The 13,537-nt window shown below is 37.7% G+C and overlaps 1 protein-coding gene across 2 annotated transcripts in view; it reads left to right on the top strand.

Annotated features, from left to right (window-relative positions):
• Nucleotides 1-9,057: 9,057 nt before the first annotated feature.
• The window catches only part of LOC125248181 (aspartoacylase), a 39,192-nt gene continuing 34,712 nt past the window's right edge, over nt 9,058-13,537 (top strand). The window contains exon 1 of one of the 2 annotated variants that reach the window (XM_048159878.1): nt 9,058-10,483. The gene's annotated coding sequence lies outside the window, so the exon portion shown is untranslated. The remainder of the gene's footprint in view (nt 10,484-13,537) is intronic. The other variant, XM_048159879.1, reaches the window with a different exon arrangement.

The raw sequence follows: 13,537 nt of genomic DNA, 5'->3' as shown, positions 1-13,537 counted from the left end.
GTCAAGTCAAATTTATTTATATAGCGCTTTTACAATTGGTAATTGTTTCAAAGCAGCTTTACATATTAGAAGCACAGAAAAAAAGGGAAGTGGTTAAAAATAAGCTGTACAAACAAGCGTGGTAATATGTAACATATACAAGATGGTGCTCGTTAAGCCAATGTCGGCTGACTCCCAGGGGTGGAAAAAACCCCCTAGGAGAAAACCCAGCGTGGGAAAAAATGTATATATATTTGTAAGCGGATACGGGGATTTAAAAATCTATGCAGCCAGAACTGGATCTGTAGGCCCATTGTCTCCTGGGCTGCGTTGTAGTCAGGTCCAGACACAGGTTCTCCATCTGATCTGGATACGGCCTGGATCCAGCACCCGGAAAACCTCGGGATAAGCAGAGAGACAGATATTAGCGTAGATGCCATTCTTATTCTGATGTACAGGTATATCTAGTGTTATAGGAAATGTTCTCGGTTCCGGCCGACCTAATTATTGCAGCGTAACAATCCTTTAACGGATTTGAAAAATGTTAATGTATTGATAATGTGTTATGTGTATGCAAGAGCAAAGAGATGTGTTTTTAGTCTAGATTTAAACTGACAGAGTGTGTCTGCTTCCCGAACAATGCTAGGAAGATTGTTCCAGAGTTTAGGTGCTAAATAGGAAAAGGATCTGCCGCCTTCAGTTGATTTTGATATTCTGGGTATTATCAACTGGCCTGAATTCTGAGATCGCAATAAACGTGAAGGACTATAATGCATTAAGAGCTCACTTAGGTACTGGGGAGCTAAACCATTTAGTGCTTTATAAGTAAGTAGCAAGATTTTAAAATCTATACGATGTTTAATAGGGAGCCAATGTAATGTTGACAGAACTGGGCTAATATGGTCATACTTTCTGGTTCTAGTAAGAACTCTAGCTGCCGCATTTTGGACCAACTGTAGTCTGTTTAAAAGCCGAGCAGAACAACCACCCAGTAGAGCGTTACAATAATCTAGTCTTGAGGTCATGAATGCATGAATCAACTGTTCCGCATTTGTCATTGAGAGCATATGTCGTAATTTAGATATATTTTTTAGATGGAAGAAGGCGGTTTTACAGATACTAGAAACATGACTTTCAAATGAAAGATTGGTATCGAAGAGCACACCCAAGTTCCTAACTGAGGACGAAGATTTAATGGAGCACCCGTCAAGTGTTAGAGAGTATTCAAGGTTTTTTCGTGAGGAAGTTTTTGGTCCAAAGATTAGGATATCAGTTTTTTCTGAATTTAATAATAAGAAATTTCTTGTCATCCAGTTTTTAATGTCAGCTATGCATTCTGTTAGTTTTGTGAATTTGTAGGTTTCGTCAGGGCGCGAGGAAATATAGAGCTGAGTATCGTCAGCGTAGCAGTGAAAACCAGAGGTGTAAAAAGTACTCAAAAATGTTACTCAAGTGAAAGTACAAGTACTGAGTGAAAATTATACTCAATTAAAAGTAAAAGTATCTGGCCAGAATCATACTTGAGTAAAAGTAAAAAAGTACTACATTAAAATTGTACTTGAGTATTAAAAAAGTAAAAGTAACAACAAGAATGAAAACTAGAGATTCTTGTTTAAGCTTTTAATCTCTAAAAACATGAAGTGAATGAACCACATACAAAGTTTTATCCTCCTTTAGAACTGTTTGTGTTTAATTGTATTTAATTATCAAACTATAAGACTTCTACCTAATGCCAGTATGCAACATGCTACTCAAAGTTGCAAAACCTCAGATTTAACTTAAGCAGAAGCTGATTTTCAAAATTGTGAGTGTCAAGCCTAGCTCTTTTGGGGCTAAAAATCAATCCTGCAGTGCCTGAAACACTGGTGTCTGAAACACAGGCCAGATATCCAACTCTTTGCTGGCTTCATGTGTTGTCTGTTTCAAAGAAGCAAAAAAATCTTCATCATCAGATGAACTGTTGGCCATGGGTGCTCTTGATTCTGTGGCTGATTTTTTACTTCCTTCATTTTCTTCCACTGACTGTTATACAGTGGGTACAGAAAGTATTCAGACCCCCTTAAATTTTTCACTCTTTGTTATATTGCAGCCATTTGCTAAAATTATTTAAGTTCATTTTTTTCCTCATTAATGTACACACAGCACCCCATATTGACAGAAAAACACAGAATTGTTGACATTTTTGCAGATATATTAAAAACGAAAAACTGAAATATCACATGGCCCTAAGTATTCAGACCCTTTGCTCAGTATTTAGTAGAAGCACCCTTTTGATCTAATACAGCCATGAGTCTTTTTGGGAAAGATGCAACAAGTTTTTCACACCTGGATTTGGGGATCCTCTGCCATTCCTTCTTGCAGATCCTCTCCAGTTCTGTCAGGTTGGATGGTAAACGTTGGTGGACAGCCATTTTTAGGTCTCTCCAGAGATGCTCAATTGGGTTTAAGTCAGGGCTCTGGATGGGCCATTCAAGAACAGTCACAGAGTTGTTGTGAAGCCACTCCTTCATTATTTTAGCTGTGTGCTTAGGGTTATTGTCTTGTTGGAAGGTAAACCTTCGGCCCAGTCTGAGGTCCTGAGCACTCTGGAGAAGGTTTTTGTCCAGGATATCCCTGTACTTGGCCGCATTCATCTTTCCCTCGATTGCAACCAGTCGTCCTGTCCCTGCAGCTGAAAAACACCCCCACAGCATGATGCTGCCACCACCATGCTTCACTGTTGGGACTGTATTGGACAGGTGATGAGCAGTGCCTGGTTTCTCCACACATACCGCTTAGAATTAAGGCAAAAAAGTTCTATCTTGGTCTCATCAGACCAGAGAATCTTATTTCTCACCATCTTGGCAAACTCCATGCGGGCTTTCATGTGTCTTGCACTGAGGAGAGGCTTCCGTCAGGCCACTCTGCCATAAAGGCCCGACTGGTGGAGGGCTGCAGTGATGGTTGACTTTCTACAACTTTCTCCCATCTCCCGACTGCATCTCTGGAGCTCAGCCACAGTGATCTTTGGGTTCTTCTTTACCTCTCTCACCAAGGCTCTTCTCCCCCGATAGCTCAGTTTGGCCGGACGGCCAGCTCTAGGAAGGGTTCTGGTTGTCCCAAATGTCTTCTATTTAAGGATTATGGAGGCCACTGTGCTCTTAGGAACCTTAAGTGGACCAGAATTTTTTTTGTAACCATGGCCAGATTTGTGCCTTGCCACAATTATGTCTCTGAGCTCTTCAGGCAGTTCCTTTGACCTCATGATTCTCATTTTCTCTGACATGCACTGTGAGCTGTAAGGTCTTATATAGACAGGTGTGTGGCTTTCCTAATCAAGTCCAATCAGTATAATCAAACACAGCTGGACTCAAATGAAGGTGTAGAACCATCTCAAGGATGATCAGAAGAAATGGACAGCACTTGAGTTAAATATATGAGTATCACAGCAAAGGGTCTGAATACTCAGGACCATGTGATATTTCAGTTTTTCTTTTTCAATAAAATTGCAAAAATGTCAACAATTCTGTTTTTCTGTCAATATGGGGTGCTGTGTGTACATTAATGAGGAAAAAAATGAACTTAAATGATTTTAGCAAATGGCTGCAATATAACAAAGAGTGAAAAATTTAAGGGGGTCTGAATACTTTCCGTACCCACTGTAATTTCCAGGTCAACAAAGAGTATTAGAACTCAAGAGGCGACACTCTGATACTTTTTAGGCAACAGTCACTAGATGGCGCTCCGGTAGCCGCGGCCGCCATTATGGGGTGAAAATACTAACTGGACCATTGAATCCTTCACATCTTACGCACCCAAAATCTGTGAATTTCACTGCCAAATCAGAAGCACAGTAGAACAGTTTTTTAAATTAAGTCACCAGTAAATTGTATGGCTCCTACAGTAAATGTTGTATTGTCTTATATACGTTTTATTTTACCAGTTGTGGAATCCAACCATTCATCCATCTGAGGTAGCCTACTTTATTGAGCATTTCCATTTTATGAAACTTTACACATTTATTAATAGTAAATTAATAATTAATTAATTTAAGATCATCATGTTTGCAGCGAACAATATATTTCAGACCTAGTGGAGTAATAATAATAATAATAATATCTAGACCTAGGGCTGGGCGATATATCGCATGCGATTCTCACGCGCATTTCGTCAGTAAAGCCGGTTCCCTGATTACCTCTAAATTAAAAGGCGCTCCATTTGAAAGCAGGTGATGGCGATTTAGCGGTAATCAGGGAACCGGCTTTACTGACGAAATGCGCGTGAGAATCACATGCGATATATCGCCCAGCCCTATCTAGACCTGAACTGAAATAAGCTATATTGTACGTTTTAATGGATCACGCTACAAACATAATGATCTTATGATCTGCTGTGTCCATTATCGCATAATTCCCACTTTTGTACACTTTTGCTTCATTGGACATTAGACAACACTGCAAAATCAAGCTGTTATATTCATATATTTATTGTTCAACATTCCCAATTTTTCTGATGCATGTCATAATTTAATTTCATATGTTGGTATTAATTCAGTGTTTATAAGTCTAATACTAATACTAGATCTTTTAAAGAATTTTAACCCAAACTGACTGAGAGCAAAAAGGTTTTGTGAATTTTTTTTTTTTTTTTTTTTTTTTTTTTAACAAAGCAGCTGATATTGCCATAGAAACTAGTGGACTGCCAAGTCGCCTTCACCCCAAAATGGCGGAAATGCAAGGCCGCTGCTGGCGCAGGTGTTGCAATGGAACATTCTGTTGAGTGTCGCTTCTTGTTAGTGTATATTCTTTGAGGTCAAGGTGCTGTGCATTGTGGTAATTGATGCAACATGACATCACTTCCAAAGGACCAAAGAACATGTCTGACCAATTTCATGGAATGTGAAAATGAATCTCATTGAATAAATAACCTTTAAATTAAACTGGTCATCAGCGCAATTCAATTGGTTTGATAATAGCAAAAGAAAATAGAATGAAGTGATCTCCAAAAAATAAGTACTTTTTGACTGTAAATAAAATTGTAAGGAGTAAAAAGTACACTTTTTTATCAAAAAATGTAATCAAGTAAAAGTAAAAGTATTGATTTTTAAATGTACTCAAGTAAAGTAAAAATCCCCAAAAATAATACTTAAGTACAGTAATCAAGTAAAATTACTCAAGTACTTTACACCTCTGGTGAAAACTAACACCATGCTTCCTAATTATCTCTCCTAAGGGCAGCATGTACAGAGTGAAAAGCAACGGTCCTAGTACTGAGCCTTGTGGTACTCCATAATGAACCTGTGATCGATACGACATCTCTTCATTAATTATTACAGACTGATAACGGTCAGATAAGTACGATTTGAACCATGCCAAAGCAATTCCACTAATGCCAATATAGTTTTCAAGTCTTTTTAAAAGAATGTTGTGATCGATAGTGTCAAAAGCAGCACTGAGATCTAATAACACTAATAGAGAAATACAGCCACGATCGGATGATAAGAGTAGATCGTTTGTAACTCTAACGAGAGCAGTCTCAGTACTATGGTACGGTCTAAATCCTGACTGGAAATCCTCACAGATTCCATTTCTTTCTAAAAAGGAACACAGTTGTGATGAAACTGCCTTTTCTAGTATCTTTGACAGAAAAGGTAGATTCGAGATTGGCCTGTAATTTACTAAATCTCTCGGATCTAGTTGAGGTTTTTTAATAAGAGGTTTAATAATAGCCTGCTTAAAGGTTTTTGGCACGTATCCTAGTGTTAACGATGAATTAATTATATCAAGAAGTGGACCTACGACCTCTGGAAGCATTTCTTTCAGTAGTTTAGTCGGCATTGGGTCTAACATACATGTCGTTGATTTTGATGATTTGATAAGTTTAGATAATTCTTCCTCTCCTATAGCGGCGAATGATTCTAGTTTTACCTCAGGGACACTACAGTGCACTGTCTGAAGCGAAACTGTAGACGGTTGCATGTTTTTAATTTTCTCTCTAATATTATCAATCTTGCAAGTAAAGAAGTTCATAAAGTCATTACTGCTGTGCTCTATGGAAACGTCAGCAGTTGAATCTCTGTTTCTAGTTAATTTAGCCACTGTGTCAAATAAATACCTAGGATTATGTTTGTTTTCTATTAAGAGATTTGAAAAATAAGTAGATCTAGCATTTCTTATAGCCGTTCTGTACTCAATCATTTTTTCTTTCCACGAAAGGCGAAAAACTTCTAGTTTTGTTTTCTTCCAACTACGTTCAGCTTTTCTAACAGCTCGTTTTAGAGCCCGAGTGTGCTCATCATACCACGGCGTTGGATTAGTTTCCTTAATCTTCTTTAGACGTAAAGGAGCGACTGCATCTAATGTGCTGGAAAAGAGAGAGCCAATAGTTTCTGTTGCAGCATCGAGTTCTTCTAAGTTGTCAGGTATACTAAGGCGATGAAACTGCTCGGGGAGATTATTTATAAAGCAATCTTTAGTGGTAGACGTGATGGTTCTACAATATTTATGGCTGGGTGGTGGTTTTGTAGCCTTGGCTAATTGTATTATACACAAGACTAAATAATGATCTGATATATCATCGCTCTGCGGTAGGATTTCAACAGCATCAATATCAATTCCATGCGACAGTATTAGATCTAAGGTATGATTACGACAATGAGTGGGTCCTGACACGTGTTGTCTAACTCCAATAGAGTTTAAAATGTCTGCAAATGCCAATCCAAATGCGTCTTTATTATTATCTACATGGATATTAAAATCACCAACAACAAGGACTTTATCCGCAGCCAGTACTAACTCTGATAGAAAATCAGCAAATTCTTTGATAAAGTCAGTATGGTGCCCTGGTGGCCTGTATACAGTAGCCAGCACAAATGTCAACTTACATAATGTTACATAAAGCACCATCACTTCAAAGGAATTATATTTGAAATTCTTTTGAATGATTCTGAATATATTACTATAAATTACAGCAACACCTCCCCCTTTGCCTTTCTGTCGAGGCTTGTGTCGATAATCATAACCTTGAGGACTAGATTCATTTAAAGTAATGTAATCGTCTGGTTTTAGCCAGGTTTCTGTCAAACACAGCAAGTCTAGTTTATTGTCTGTGATAATTTCATTTACAATAAGTGCTTTTGAAGAAATAGATCTAATATTCAGTAACCCAAGCTTTATCATTTGTTTATCTGATTTATCTGTGATTTTCATTTTTTGAACATCAATTAAATTTTTACCCTTAAAAGGTTTCGGAAGTTTTTTGTATTTACTAGTTCGAGGTACAGACACAGTCTCTATGTGATAATATCTAGGTGAAAGAGTTTCTATGTGCTGTGAATTATCTGAGTTCTGTGACGTGAGGCGGCTAGCAGACGGTCGGTTTAGCCAGTTTGTCTGCGTCCTGATCTGGGCCCTGGTTTGTCATGGTTTAGCTCTAAGACTATTTGCCAAATTTCTAGATAGAAGAGCAGCACCATCCCGGGAGGGATGAATACCATCTCTTTTCAACAGATCAGGTCTGCCCCAAAAGCTTTTCCAATTGTCTATGAAACCTATATTATTCTGCGGACACCACTTAGACAGCCAGCCATTGAGTGATGATAACCTGCTAACTATCTCATCACTCCGACGAACAGGAAGAGGGCCAGAACAAATTACTTCTGCTGACATTGAATTTGCGAGTTCACACACCTCTTTAATGTTAGTTTTAGTGATCTCCGACTGGCGAAGTCGAACATCATTTGTGCCGACGTGGATAATGATTTTAGAATATTTACGTTTAGCATTAGCCAGCACTTTTAAATTTGCTTTTAAAAATGTAGCCTTGGTGAGCAGACGAAACGTATTTTAAAAACATTAAAAATCTTAGTGATCCCAAACTTTTGAACGGTAGTGTATGTATATATGTGTCTGTATGGCTTTCTTTCTTATGCGTGCACAATATATTAGCATTAGTGCTTGGTAATGTTAATATATACAATAATAAACATTATATTAGTATTAGTTATTGATGATGCAAATAGTATAGCTCCTTGTGTAATAACCATCTCACTGTTTTTTTTTTTTCTCCAGCTATAGCCCTAATGAGAGTGCTCCAAAACCCCTTGCAAAAAAGGCCAAGAAAAACATTCAGACAAGCAACAGGCATTCAGCTCTGTCATGGAAAACAGATAATGACACTGACATGGTTCCACAGACTCTGAGATTCCTACCTGCACGGGAACCTGGACCACAGCTGCGTCCTGCTGATGAACACACTCCTAAGAGTCTCTTCAAAATGTTCAAAATGCAAGGAATAATGCCACCGCTGGTCGTCGGAACTGCATGCTTTGCAAAGTACAGCTTGGTAAAAGGCAAGACACACCTTGGAAATGCCAGGCATGTGACATTTACTTGTGTCTTCAGTTGAAAAGGAACTGTTTTCAAAAATGGCACACAGATGTGTGACTGTTCAGATTCTCTGTTCACCACCTCTCACTGACCATTGGGCTGCAAAGATTATCTATATGTGATCAAGCAGGTTATGTATAGGGTGTAAAAGTGGGCTTTTTTTATAAACCTTACCTTTATTTGCCTGTATACACAAAATGTGCCTTTGACCCTAGTTTATATGTGGATTATATTGTTAACTTTATTTTAAATAAAAAAGAAAAAAAACAATGATATGTCTTGTCTTTGCATTTTCTTAGTTGACTCAGTCACATTCCTGACTGAATGGCTCATTATGCGGCTCATTAGGGGCAGGGTCTTAATCTCCCCAGGTGTAAATCACTTCATTATTCATGAAGAGTCACACCTCTTCGCATATGGCCTACCTAAACAAAAAGTGTCTTAGAAATTTAAAATCAATACAATGTTTTATGTGTCAGAGTAGGGAGGATCATTTCCACATCATTTTGAAGCAAAAACTCTACACTAAAATATACAATTCTCAAAAGTCTTGTGAAAAAACATTTAGTATGCATTTTGAGGTATTGTTTCAGTTACTTTTTTTTGTTTGTTTTTTCAATAACCACGCATAAACATTATTCCTTTAAAAACACAAACATGTACATACATGTTCCTCACATATTATGGTAGCCTAGTTTGTGCTGAATACAGTGTAATGACACTTTTGTCATTAATATGTTTATAATCAACTGATAAAAGCACAAATGTCAGAGCATGTCAAAACTTCTCCAGGGCCCAAAATCAGCCTCAGACTCCAGAGGGTTAAACGAGTGCATTGAATAACAGAATGGGAAAGGAGAGAGAGAGAAAAGAGAAAAACAAACAATTCAGAGGCACTTGATTCAAACTTGAATTGAACTCTTGTTCAATTAAATTAAAATAAATGCACAGAAGAACAGCATGGGACAAAGAGAGGAGAAAGCCTTCCCTATTTGTGGATTTCCCTAAAGGAAATTGCTTTTTGGTAAGCCAAGATGCCAACTGATTGACACTACCTAATTTTAAATTACAATTAAACGTTGTTCAATTAATTTTAGAATAAATGTATGAAATAAGGGAGGCTTGGGTGTGTGTGTGAATGTTATTGTCAGGCAATAACAAACAGGACACAGGACTAAGAGTGAATGAAATAAAGCATTAAGTGATACAAGGGAAAGAATTTCCGAAGTAAATAAAAACAAAGGAAATAAAGAGAAAAAAAACAAAACAAAAAGGTAATAATAAAATTAAAACATAAATAAAATAATAATGATAACTCAAGAGAACGAAAAAAAAATTGAGTTAAATCAAAAGAGTAGAATAAAATTAAATAAAAATAGAATAGAATAGAATAGAATAGAATAGAATAGAATAGAATAGAATAGAATAGAATAGAATAGGGTAAATCTGTGACCGAAAAAAAAGAGGAGAGGAAAGGACACACAGATGGCAGCGAATTGACTTCCGGATACGTCCACCAGGGGGAGCACTTCCAGGAAGTGAATTCTTTGTTGGACGGGCAACTTAATTCAAATTAAAGATTTAAAACGTGTTTAAACCAAATTTAACTAAGTAAACCACATTCCAAAAACGATTGAAAAGCATAACCATCAACAAATAGTTAGCCTATAACAGCAACGTTGAAGTAGTCACAGGGAAATTTGGAGACAATTCAGTTCAAAGTATGGCGAGCAGCTTTAACTCAGAACGTCCACGCGGTGGCGTTGCTGAGTCAACACAACAATGAAGTAGGGAGGGGTGCCCCACCTGGACAGACTGCCCTCTGGCGTCTGGTCAGGGTTACTGCATCCACCTCCGTGATATTTTTAAATTAGCGTTACAGCTGATTTAACTGCACATATCACAAATACAAACTTTTTGGAATCTCGGCGGATTCTTCGGTGCCAGTTCACTGGACTGATGCAACCTTTTATCACAAGTATAAAACTTTGGAAACTCGGGGTTTAGTGACCCCCTGTTTGCACAAATTTTACTGCATAAATATGTAACTGCAGGATAATTCACTGCTGTTATTAGTCACGCTGGATCAGGGCGTTTTCGACTGGCTCCAACTTTACAAGTCAAATCGGATGAAGCAGGTAAACTGTTTTTAGATTAGGCTTGTATTCGGTAACGTATTTGGTTAGCTAGTCCAATCAGGTTACCAAGGGAGCGACGCGCTATTTCTGAATTATTGGACAACACAAATAATTCAATTATAATAGCGGCAGATAAGGCCTTTGGAGATTAGTAGGAATCTCGCTACAAAATCCCGTTTCAGGACGCGCTTTAATGACGATTCAATTCGTTTCATTCAAGCGGAAATTAATATTCAAAACTGTAACTTACTGCAAAGATTGTCGTCCTTCACAGATAAGAGCTTGAAATATTAATGGACTGCAGTGTATTTCACGTTCAACAATTTACTACCGTGTTTTTAGACACAAAGCAGCTTTGTTAACGTTTTTCCAAAGTGAGGGAAGCGTGTCAGCTCACTGAATATAGCGCGCGTTACACATTAAATCACACAAATTTATTCTAGATTGCTCATACACCAAAACCGAGTTTAAAACGTTGCTTGCGAATTCTCCACCAAATATCTGTGACGATTGTACAGTTATTAATAAATTTATGGGTGGAATATAATAATTCATAACGTTTTATGAATAATTATATGCGCATTCCAACCCAAGGGGGGAATTAACCATATATGGTGAATTAATCACAACGAATTGTAATCACTCACATATATGATCAGTTCTAGTTTAATAATTATGTAGAAAGCTATCGGTCCGTCCAGCAAACCGGTAGCTACCCACAGACTATTACGACAGAAATGTTATACTCAGGCCACGAGGATAAATTTCTGTGATAGCATCCAAACATAAAGCAAGGATATTAGGATCAGAACGTTAAAGTGACTTGGTTGTTGTAAAATGAGCAAGTGAACAAAAGCATGGATATGACGTGTTTAATATACGGAACGGGTAATACAAAAGTTATACGGATAAATGTACACAAGTAGACATAGATACATACAAAGTGAAAGTAAAAGTCAGAAAGAGAGATGATCAAAGAATGGCCAATTTCACACAGTCAACCTTGAAGAGCCAGCAAGGAAACCCAGTATTTAAAATCTTAACAAATACTTGCATGTAGGTTCGTTGGTGCTTAGAGTTTCGGAGCGCTCAGTGTGGTGGTTGGTCCTTCAGGAGGTGATCTTCAGCGAAGTTTCAGACGAAGGCTTAACTGGAAGTAAGATGACCGGAAGATAAAGAAGAGAGTCCGTCTCTATGGCAGGAACTTGTGCAGGAAAAACTTGTGCATCGAAAAGACGCGTGTTGTGGTATTTTAAAGACAACAGACCAGAACGCCTTCCTGATAACGTCCTCCAATGATCGCGTTGCAATTTGGCGGTTTCCCGCATCCCTTTGTCCTGTCCATGGTTAATTTATGGTATGTCAAATCGGTGCATTTTCTTCATAGTACTATTAAACATTGAACGATGCATTTGACAGAAATGTAACGTACATGGGTGAATAGCTCGGACACACAGCTTTACGGAGAGACCAAACTCGACAGGTGTCTCTCATCACATAAAGAAGATACACTTTCTACTCTAATACTATCGTTTAACATGAAAACTAACCTACTACAGTCAATCCTACGATTCTACATTAGTAACACATACATGCAACAAGCACCATAATGGCAGATACATTCATATTTGCAGGTATAATATTTGTGTATACAGTCTTTATGTAGGGCTTTTGTATGTGTGTGTGTGTGTCTGTGTGCGTGTATTTTCCTTTTTATGACCGTTTGGAATTCGGGTCTGTCTTTCGAAACCCGATCCGTGGTGTTCGCATCTCCTTTGAAGTCACAGAGGAGAGGTTTGGGACTTATCGAAATAGTCATAAAAAAGAGTCTCGTGATCCATTAGTGTCTGCCGGTCCGGAATCAATGTAAGATTTACAAACCAAAGTTTCCGCGAATTGAGACTTAAACACAGTTTATGGTGGGACCTTTTGTCTTTGGGACTGAAAACTCGATGTAAGTTTTTCCCAAAAACATGCTGAAATGTGCACTCATCTTACCACAGCTCACATTTGCACTGGATGTCTTCTGGACCATCTGAGATGAGCACGGGCCCAGAAAACAGATGTATAGCTTTCTCCTTAAGTAACAGAGATTCAAGTTGCATTTTTTGATGCAGCGGCAGACTGTGTTGAGTGACAATGGTTTTCCAAAGTACTTCTGAGCCCATGTTGCTATATTTAACATAGTGGCATGATGGTTTCTCATGTAATGTCGTCTGAGGGCTTGAAGGTCACGCACATTCAACTGAGGTCTCCTGCCTTGCCCTACTCAGACTGACATTTCTGGATTCCCTGAATATTTTCACAATAGTATGAATGCTAAATGCTGAAAGACCTAAATACTTTCAAATATTGCATTGAGAAATGTGATTTTTGAATTGTTTGACAATTCTCTCATGAGATTTGGCACAAAGTGGTGAGCCATGACCCATGTTTGCTTGCAAAAAGAGTCTTTGATGGATGCTCCTTTTATACACAGACACGACACCCTCACCTATTACCAATTCACCTGCTAACTGTGGACTGTTTCAAAACAGTTTAACTTGGATATTCTATAAACCTTTCACTTTTATTTTGCCTCTGTCTCAACTTTTTTGGAGTGTGTTGCAGCCATCAAAATCAAAATTGGTTTATATTTACAAAATACAATTCATTTGGCCACTGAAAAGTTTTTTCTTTGTATTTTTGTCAGTTAAATAAATGTTAAACAGAATTAACAAATCACAAATTCTTGATTTTTTTTTTTTTTATTACATTTTATAAAATGCCCCAACTTTTCTGGAATTGGGGTTGTATGTCATTATGTTTATGAATTTTGGATCCCCACATACAGTGGAATCTCGTTGTAGACGGCTTGAAATTGCAATCCACGTGGATGTCAAAACCAAAATGACATATTGCTTAATAATGAGTTAATAGTCATGTGCCTCAACAAGTAAAGTCATAACATAATGATGTCTTTGCATATCATTAGCTAATGATGAATTAAAGTGGACAACTGGAAATTAAAATGCATGGCTTTGACCCATTGTGGTAATAACATATTTAAGTGTA

Source organism: Megalobrama amblycephala, linkage group LG16 (assembly GCF_018812025.1).
Source record: "Megalobrama amblycephala isolate DHTTF-2021 linkage group LG16, ASM1881202v1, whole genome shotgun sequence".
NCBI classification, from domain to species: domain Eukaryota; kingdom Metazoa; phylum Chordata; class Actinopteri; order Cypriniformes; family Xenocyprididae; genus Megalobrama; species Megalobrama amblycephala.
This window is presented reverse-complemented; position numbering and strand designations above follow the sequence as displayed.